Here is an 8260-nt window from a genome sequence, read left to right as displayed (position 1 = left end):
CAATACAGCACCAATTGCAACATCACTTGTATCACACATGAGTTCAAAGGGAAGTCTCCATTCCGGGGGTGTGATAATTGGTGCCGTAGTGAGTTTAATTTTCAAGGTTTCAAAGGCATGCTTGCAATTATCATCAAAGACAAAAGGATTGACAGCCACTAGCAAATTGCTTAGTGGTTTGGCTATTTTTTGAAAAATCCTTGATGAATCTTCTGTAAAACCCAGCATGCCCAAGAAAACTTCTCACTGCTTTTACATTGACTGGTATAGAAAGCTTTTCTATGTTCTCTATTTTAGCTCTGTCAATTTTTATACCATTGCTTGAAACCTTATGCCCAAGAACAATACCCTCTGGTACCATGAAATGACATTTTTCCCAATTTAAAACTAAATTTATTTCTTAGCATCTTTTCAAGACAAGGGTTAGATCTGCTGTAGGAGCGGAGAAAAAACCAAATACTCTCCTTTGTTGTTCATTCCCATTCGGGTTTGCCACATTGGCATTATCAGTATTAATCTCTACGTTAGAGTCCAGAGAATTCCCAGTGAGATAACCTGTGTAAAGAAATAAAAAAATACTAAATAAAATAATTAAATAAATAAATAAAAGTTAAAATAAAAATAACTAGGTAACACCAAACTTAATTTCAGAAATTAAGAAAAATATTAGTGCTATTTATTTATTTAAAATATTTTTTGTTTTCGAAAATAATAAAATAAAATTAAAATAAAATTAAAATTAAAACGCCTAATATAAGCAATCAAACAACTGATAGTTGTTAATCACTATCAATCCGCGGCAACGGCGCCAAAAACTTGATGCGGTGTTTTACAACCCACAAACTAACCGGCAAGTGCACCGGGTCGTACCAAGTAATACCTTATGTGAGTAAGGGTCGATCCCACGAGGATTGATGGACTAAGCAACAATGCTTAAGTGATTGGCTTAGTTAGACAAACAGAAAAGAGTGTTTTGGTATCCAAAGAGCATTAAACAGTAAATTAAGAATTTCAGAAAGCAAGCAGCGATGGGTTGGGAATAAAATATGGAGAAAACAGTTAAGGCTTCAGAGTTATCTATTTTTCCGGATTGATTTTCTTACTAACTATTTTAATCATGCAAGATTTAATTAATGGCAAACTATATGTGACTAGACCCTAATTCCTTAGACCTTCCTAGTATCCTCTAAAATTCATTAACTACCAATTCCTTGGACAATTAAATCCAATTAGAAGGTGATGATTGAATTCCAGTTTATAAGCCACAGGAATCCTAATTATCCAAAAATAAGGGGATTATATGTCACGTATCCCGATAAATACAAACAATTAGAAATTCAGGATAATATGTTTTCAAGCTGTTGTTCAAGTAAAGAGCTTTTCCAAGTTTTACAAGAACTCAATTAGAACATGGGTCATACTTCCGTTCCACCCGAATTCATAAAATAAAGAACGAAAACAATTATTGAGATATAAATCAAAACATGGATTAAATTAGAAAGATCAAATGAATCAATCCATACAAATATACAAAGCTCCTAACCTTAACAATGAAGGATTAGTTGCTCATGGTTCAGAGAAGAAAACAAGGATTCTGGTAAAATGTACTGAGTTTCAATCTGATGGCATCAGATCCCTTTTTATAACTAATCCTAATAAATATAAAATCTAATTATCTAAAATTAAAAATAATATCTTTTCCTAAAAAATAAGATTTGAATTTAAATTCGAATTAATTAACAAGTCTTCAGCTGATAGATGGGGACCACTTGTTTTGTCCATTCTGCAGCTTTTAATCTGTGTTTTCTGGACAGGAAACTGGGTCAAAACATCCTAGAAATCGCCCCCAGCATTTTTTGTGTTTTTTTGCACGTGGCGCATGTCACGCGTACGCGTCAGTCACGCGGACGCGTCGCTGGTCTTCTTCGCAAGTCACGCGGACGCGTCGGTCATGCGGACGCGTCGGTCATGCGGACGCGTCGCTGAGCGAATCTTCAATTCACGCGTGCGCGTTAGTCACGCGCACGCGTCGCCATGGATACCTCCAATTCACGCGTACGCGTCAGGCACGCGTGTGCGTCGCTCCTCGCAGCTATCTTCTTTGATTCTCGTGCTGCAGAAACTCCATCAAATTTCGCCAAATGCTACCTAAAATAAACAAAATTGCAAAAGACTCAAAGTAGTATCCATAGTGGATAAAATATAACTAATTCTTGATTAAACTCAACAAATTAGATGCAAATTCACTAGGAAAAGATAGAAAAGATGCTTACGCATCACATTGCATAGCCCAAAAGGGCATCCTCTTGTAGGCAAAGACTCTAAATGGACAGGTGAAGAGGTCTTTTCTTGGTCCTTAGGATCCACCACTTTTTAATTGTATCCAGAGTATCCATCCAAGAAGTAGTAGTAAGCATGGCCAGCCAATCTTTCAAGCATTTGGTCAATGAAGGGGAGAGGGAAGTGGTCCTTCTTTGTGGCATCATTCAGCCTTCTATGATCAATACATATCCTCCACCCTGTCACTGTCCTTGTGGAAATGAGTTCATTTTTCTCATTAAAGATGACAGTCATGCCACCTTTCTTTGGCACCACTTGAACTGGGCTCACCCAAGAGCTGTTAGAAATTGGATAGATGATTCCAGCATTCCATAACTTCATCACTGTGTGTTTTTCTGTGATTTCAGGTATTTTCTGGCTGAAATTGAAGGACCTGAGCAAAACTCTGATAGAAGGCTGACAAAGGACTGATGATGTTGTTGGATTCTGACCTCCCTGTACTCAAAATGAATTTTCTGGAGCTACAGAACTCCAAATGGTGCGCTCTCAACGGTGTTGGAAAGTAGACATCCAGAGCTTTCCAGCAATATATAATAGTTCATACTTTATTTGAGATTAGATGACGTAAACTGGCGCTCAACGCCAGTTCCATGCTGCATTCTGGAGTCAAACACTAGAAACACGTCACGAACCAGAGTTGAACGCCAAAAACACGTTACAACTTGGCGTTCAACTCCAAAAGAAGCCTCTGCACGTGTAAAGCTCAAGCTCAGCCCAAGCACACACCAAGTAGGCTCCGAAAGTAGATTTCTGCATCAATTACTTATTTCTGTAAACCCTAGTAGCTAGTCTAGTATAAATAGGACATTTTACTATTGTATTAGACATCTTTGGTCTTGGTTTTATTCCATTATTCATCTTAGGAGACTATTGATCTTTCATGGGGGGCTGGCCATTCGGCCATGCCTTGACCTTCATCACTTATGTATTTTCAACGGTGGAGTTTCTACACACCATAGATTAAGGGTGTGGAGCTCTACTGTACCTCATGTTTTAATGCAATTACTACTATTTTCTATTCAATTCAGTTTATTCCTATTCTAAGATATTCGTTGCACATCACCATGACGAATGTGATGATCCATGACACTCATCATCATTCTCACCTATGAACGCGTGACTGACAACCATTTACGTTCTACCTTAGGCCGGGTGCATATCTCTTGGATTCCTTAATCAGAATCTTCGTGGTATAAGCTAGAATTGATGGTGGCATTCATGAGAATCTAGAAAGTCTAAACCTTGTTTGTGGTATTCCGAGTAGGATTCAGGGATTGAATGACTGTGACGAGCTTCAAACTCGCGATTGTTGGGCGTGATGACAAACGCAAAAGGATCAAGGGATTCTATTCCGACATGATCGAGAACCGACAGATGATTAGCCGTGCTGTGACAGAGTATTTGGACCATTTTCACTGAGAGGATGGGATGTAGCCATTGACAACGGTGATGCCCTACATACAGCTTGCCATGGAAAGGAGTAAGAAGGATTGGATGAAGGTAGTAGGAAAGCAGAGATTCAGAAGGAGCACAGCACCTTCATATGCCTATCTGAAATTCCCATCAATGATCTACATAAGTATTTCTATCTTTATTTTCTGTTTATTTATTATTATTATTCGAAAACTCCATAACCAATTATTATCCACCTAACTGAGATCTACAAGATGACCATAGCTTGCTTCATACCAACAATCTCCATGGGATCGACCCTTACTCACGTAAGCTTTATTACTTGGAAGACCCAGTGCACTTGCTGGTTAGTTGTGCGAGGTTGTGAAGAAAGTGCTGAGTTATAAACGCGCATACCAAGTTGAATGCCATTATTAGAGATCACAATTTCGTGCACCAATCACCTCCTTCTGAACTACTTCCTTCATGGTTGGGTTAAGCCTTTGATCGAGTTTTGGATTCACCGCCCCATAAAAGTTTTGATTATGAATCCACTCTTTTGGAAAGCGCACCAAAATTATCATCAAGTAATAACCCACAGTGGAGTGGGATCGTATCCACAGAGATTGGTAAATTTGAGCAGTTTTAATTAATTGATGAATTAGTCAAGCGGGTCAGATAGATTGTAATTACGGAATTATAAATGGCAGAATTGTAAAGTGCAGAATCATAAATGACTTCATTGTAAATGGGAATGGGGAATTACAGAATGTAAAAGCAAGCTATAAAGAAAGTGGTAGATAAGAATGGGGAGATTCATTAAGATCAGGAGATGTTGTCTCTTTGTATCAATTCCAGCTTATATCCTCTTCAATCATGCAACTCATTGACCTCTTGGCAATCATGATTGATTGAGCCCCAATCCCTTGGTGACTCAATCTTTCAGATCTTGATCAATAGCCAATTCCTTGGTCTAATTGTTCATGAAGAGAGATATGCTTGGTCCCTGATTATACCATACATCATCATAGGTCCAAGTAGAGGGAGGATTATATGTCACCATATCCAAACACCAAAACCCAGATCCTACTCAAGTGTGAGAAGGGATTTCAAGCATGGTTTCATGTTTCCTTTTGCAAGGTTCCCATGAAACCCATTTTCGCATTCAATCTCTTTCCCAAGATAATTGAACACTAAGCATGGAAAACGAAATTCTTTCTAGCAAATCAAAGAGAAATAAAGAGAAGAAGAATTTCACTATCATCAATCCATCAATTCCAACAGAGCTCCCTCTCTCAATGAAAGGGAATTTAGCTATTCATATCTCAAAGAAAAGTACTCGAAAGTAAAGAAGATGATGAAGTGTAAAAGTAGATCAAAAACTTAGCTCTCTAACTACTTAACCCCCCTTTTTCAGTACTTCTTGGGGGTATTTATACTACTCCTTGCTCTCAAAATAAAAGAATTACAAAAGTGAAAAAGGAAAATTACAATTTGGAGGGAAAAGAAACTCAATAAGCGTGACTTCCCAACTGGCGTGTGGCTGGCGCTTTAGTGGCGTGCCACGTGCTCCTCTAATTCTGGCTTGGCGTGCCGCGCCCGATCCCTCAAGTGGCATGCTCCTCTTCAATAACATCCCTGGTGTGCCACGCCTTCGAGCTCAAGTGGCACGCCCAGGGTCTTTTAATACCCAATGTAGCCTGACGTGCCACGCCTTCGAGCTTAAGTGGCACGCCCTAGCCTTTTTCCTCTTCTTCTTGCCTCTGGAGACTTGAACTAGCGTGGCACACCCAGAGTCTGGCGTGCCATGCCCTTGCTGCATGCTTCATCAAGCTCTCTGGAAAGTTGAACTAGCATGGCACGCCAAGGGTCTGACGTGCCACGCCCTTTGTAAGCAAGTGATTCTTTTGTTTGGGGTGCCACGCCACGAACTCAAGTGGCACGCCCCAATGGCTTTTGCTTCCAAAATGACACTGGCATGCCACGCCTGGGGTTCACGTGGCACCCCCAAGTAAGAAATTGTGGATGGCGTGCCACGCCCTCGACACCAAGTGGCACGCCCATGTGTTTGGCCTCCTTCGTCATCTCTGGAAACTTGTGCCAGTGTGCCACGCCTAGAGGTTGGTGTGCCATGCCCATGATCTTGCCTTGGTTCCAGTAGCTGGCGTGCCACGCCCAGCACTCAAGTGGTACGCCATAGTGAGATTCTTGGACTGGCGTGCCACGCCTTCGATACCAAGTGGCACGCCTAGCCCTTGCTTTGGCCTCTTTGTGCATTGGCGTGCCACGCCTGTTCGCTCAAGTGGCATGCCTAAGTAGGATTGAGAGCCTGGTGTACGACGCCTTCGACCTCAAGTGGCACGCCCAGACTTCATTGGCCTTCAGCCCCTTCTCTGGGATTTTGTACCAGCGTGCCATGCCATGCTGCTCAAGTGGCACGCCTATACATTTGTGGATTTCTCAAGCTTGGCGTGCCGCGCCTGGTCCCTCAAGTGGCATGCCCAAGTGACTTTTTGATGCTGGCGTGCCACGCCTTCGATACCAAGTGGCACGCCCATAGAAGATGATGGTTCAGGCGTGCCATGCCCAACCTGGTGTGCCACACCCCCTTTAATGTCCTCCATTGTTGCTCTCTGGAACTTTGTACTAGCGTGCCACGCCCAGTTTCCGGCGTGCCATGCCCATGTGAATGCTTGAGAATCCTCCTCTGAAATTTAGTACTGGCGTGTCACGCCCAGCTCATGGCGTGGCACGCTAGTTCATTTTTGTGGCACTTGCTCTAAGTGGCATGCCCGCTTCACACGCCTAGCTCATTTTTGTTGTTTTCTTCCGCTTTTTGGTGTCTTTTTCACTTGAAATTCAGCACAACTCATCTCAAAGTAATGTACCATAATATTCATCAAATAATGTATGAATTGCAATGATCAAATGAGATTTATGCTCTTTTATGGTCCTCTTTATGCAAGAAAGAAGGGTAGATGATGCAAGTCATCATAACACTAAACTTAAGCTTTGCTTGTCCCAAACAAATCAATGTGAGTAGGCCTGTTATGAATTGAGACCTTGGCCTTGAATAAATGCAACATGACTAAGGGTAGGACTAAGTGTTCAACACATGTATGAATGTTTTAATGTCATAAAGAACTCTTAGATCTTTGAGGGTTCTTTCAAGTATAAGCTTCAGGGGTCCTTTCTATTGATTGTCACCTTGAAGTAGTAAGAGTTGTTTTACTTTCTGTTTGGTTGTGCTTTCTTGACCACGGCTCTAAGTGTTTTGTCTCTAGACAACCCTTTAATTAGGCTTTCAATTAGCACTCCCAAACCAGTTGGTTTTAGTGTACTAGGTGTTGAAACACCCCTAAGAATTTACTTGCCCAGGTCTCTTCTTGAAATCACCCCTAAGGCTTTAACTCTTTTTGAGCTTTTTAATGTTTCTTTCCCATCCTAGTAGTTGATGCTCAGAGCCTTGGGTCTTTATTGCTTACTACTTCTTGGTTCTATAGATATTCAAGGAGCACCCCTTAACTTTTTCTTGTTATAACTTCTAAGACTAGTTGCTTTCCATGACTCATTTTCTTTTTAGTTCATTCAAGGTTCTACACTTAGTTCCTTGTTTCTTAGTTTGTTGAATGATCTCTCTTGGCCTTGGTCTCTCTTACTCTTATTTTTGCATAGCTCACAGTAACTCTTATGGAGGCAAGCTCTACTTTATTTATGTTGAAAAGGAAGACTTGAAATACATTGCATTTTCTTTCTTGTAGTTTAAAGGACTCATAAAGGACTTCAAGCATGAAATAAAACTAATTAAAAAAAAAACATAAACTACCCTAGCATGACTATTTATTCTTAATAGAAAGTAAATCAAACAAAACCTTAAACATGATTCAGAAATTAGAGTGTCAACCATGGGACTTAACAACCTTGAGCAGCTTAAATCTTCAGTTCATTGGCCCCTTTCCTTTGCCTTTCTTGTTGGAAGGGGAGGAGTCATCTTCTTCCTTCTTTGAGGACCCTTCTTGTGCTTGAGTGTCCTTAGGCTTCCAAAATCCTAGCCTTCTCATATAGTTTCTTTCATTCTCCTTATGTTTGGCTAGAATCTCCTCTTGTCTAGCACTCAATTCCTCCATCCCTTGCATGAATGTGGGGTATCCGGGGTTAATAGCAGCCACAGCATTGCACAAGTGATTCAGTTTCGCTTGTGTGTTGATATCATACTGCCTCCTCAAAATGGTTCTGGCATCATAAAGATGTCTGAACTCAGTGAGGTTCCTCTGTTGCCATTTGTTCTGCTCCACTATTTTGTTAAGTGCACTTCTCACTTCCCCCCAGTCGAACTGTTCCTGCTGCTCTTTCCTCATTTGCTCCCAACTCCCTTGGAGTTGTTGTATGTTCTCATTAACTTGATCCTATTGCTTTTGTTGATAGTCTTTGAATTGGTTGACATCTTCTCTCAGGTGATGCAGGTCTCCCTTCATTTGGTGTAATCTCCTTGCAGTTGTTCCCAGTTGAATCCTTCAGCAAATTATTG

The sequence above is a fragment of the Arachis stenosperma genome, chromosome 5 (genome assembly GCF_014773155.1).
Source record: "Arachis stenosperma cultivar V10309 chromosome 5, arast.V10309.gnm1.PFL2, whole genome shotgun sequence".
Classification (NCBI taxonomy): domain Eukaryota; kingdom Viridiplantae; phylum Streptophyta; class Magnoliopsida; order Fabales; family Fabaceae; genus Arachis; species Arachis stenosperma.
The sequence above is the reverse complement of the archived record's forward strand: the minus strand, read 5'-3'. Positions refer to the sequence as shown.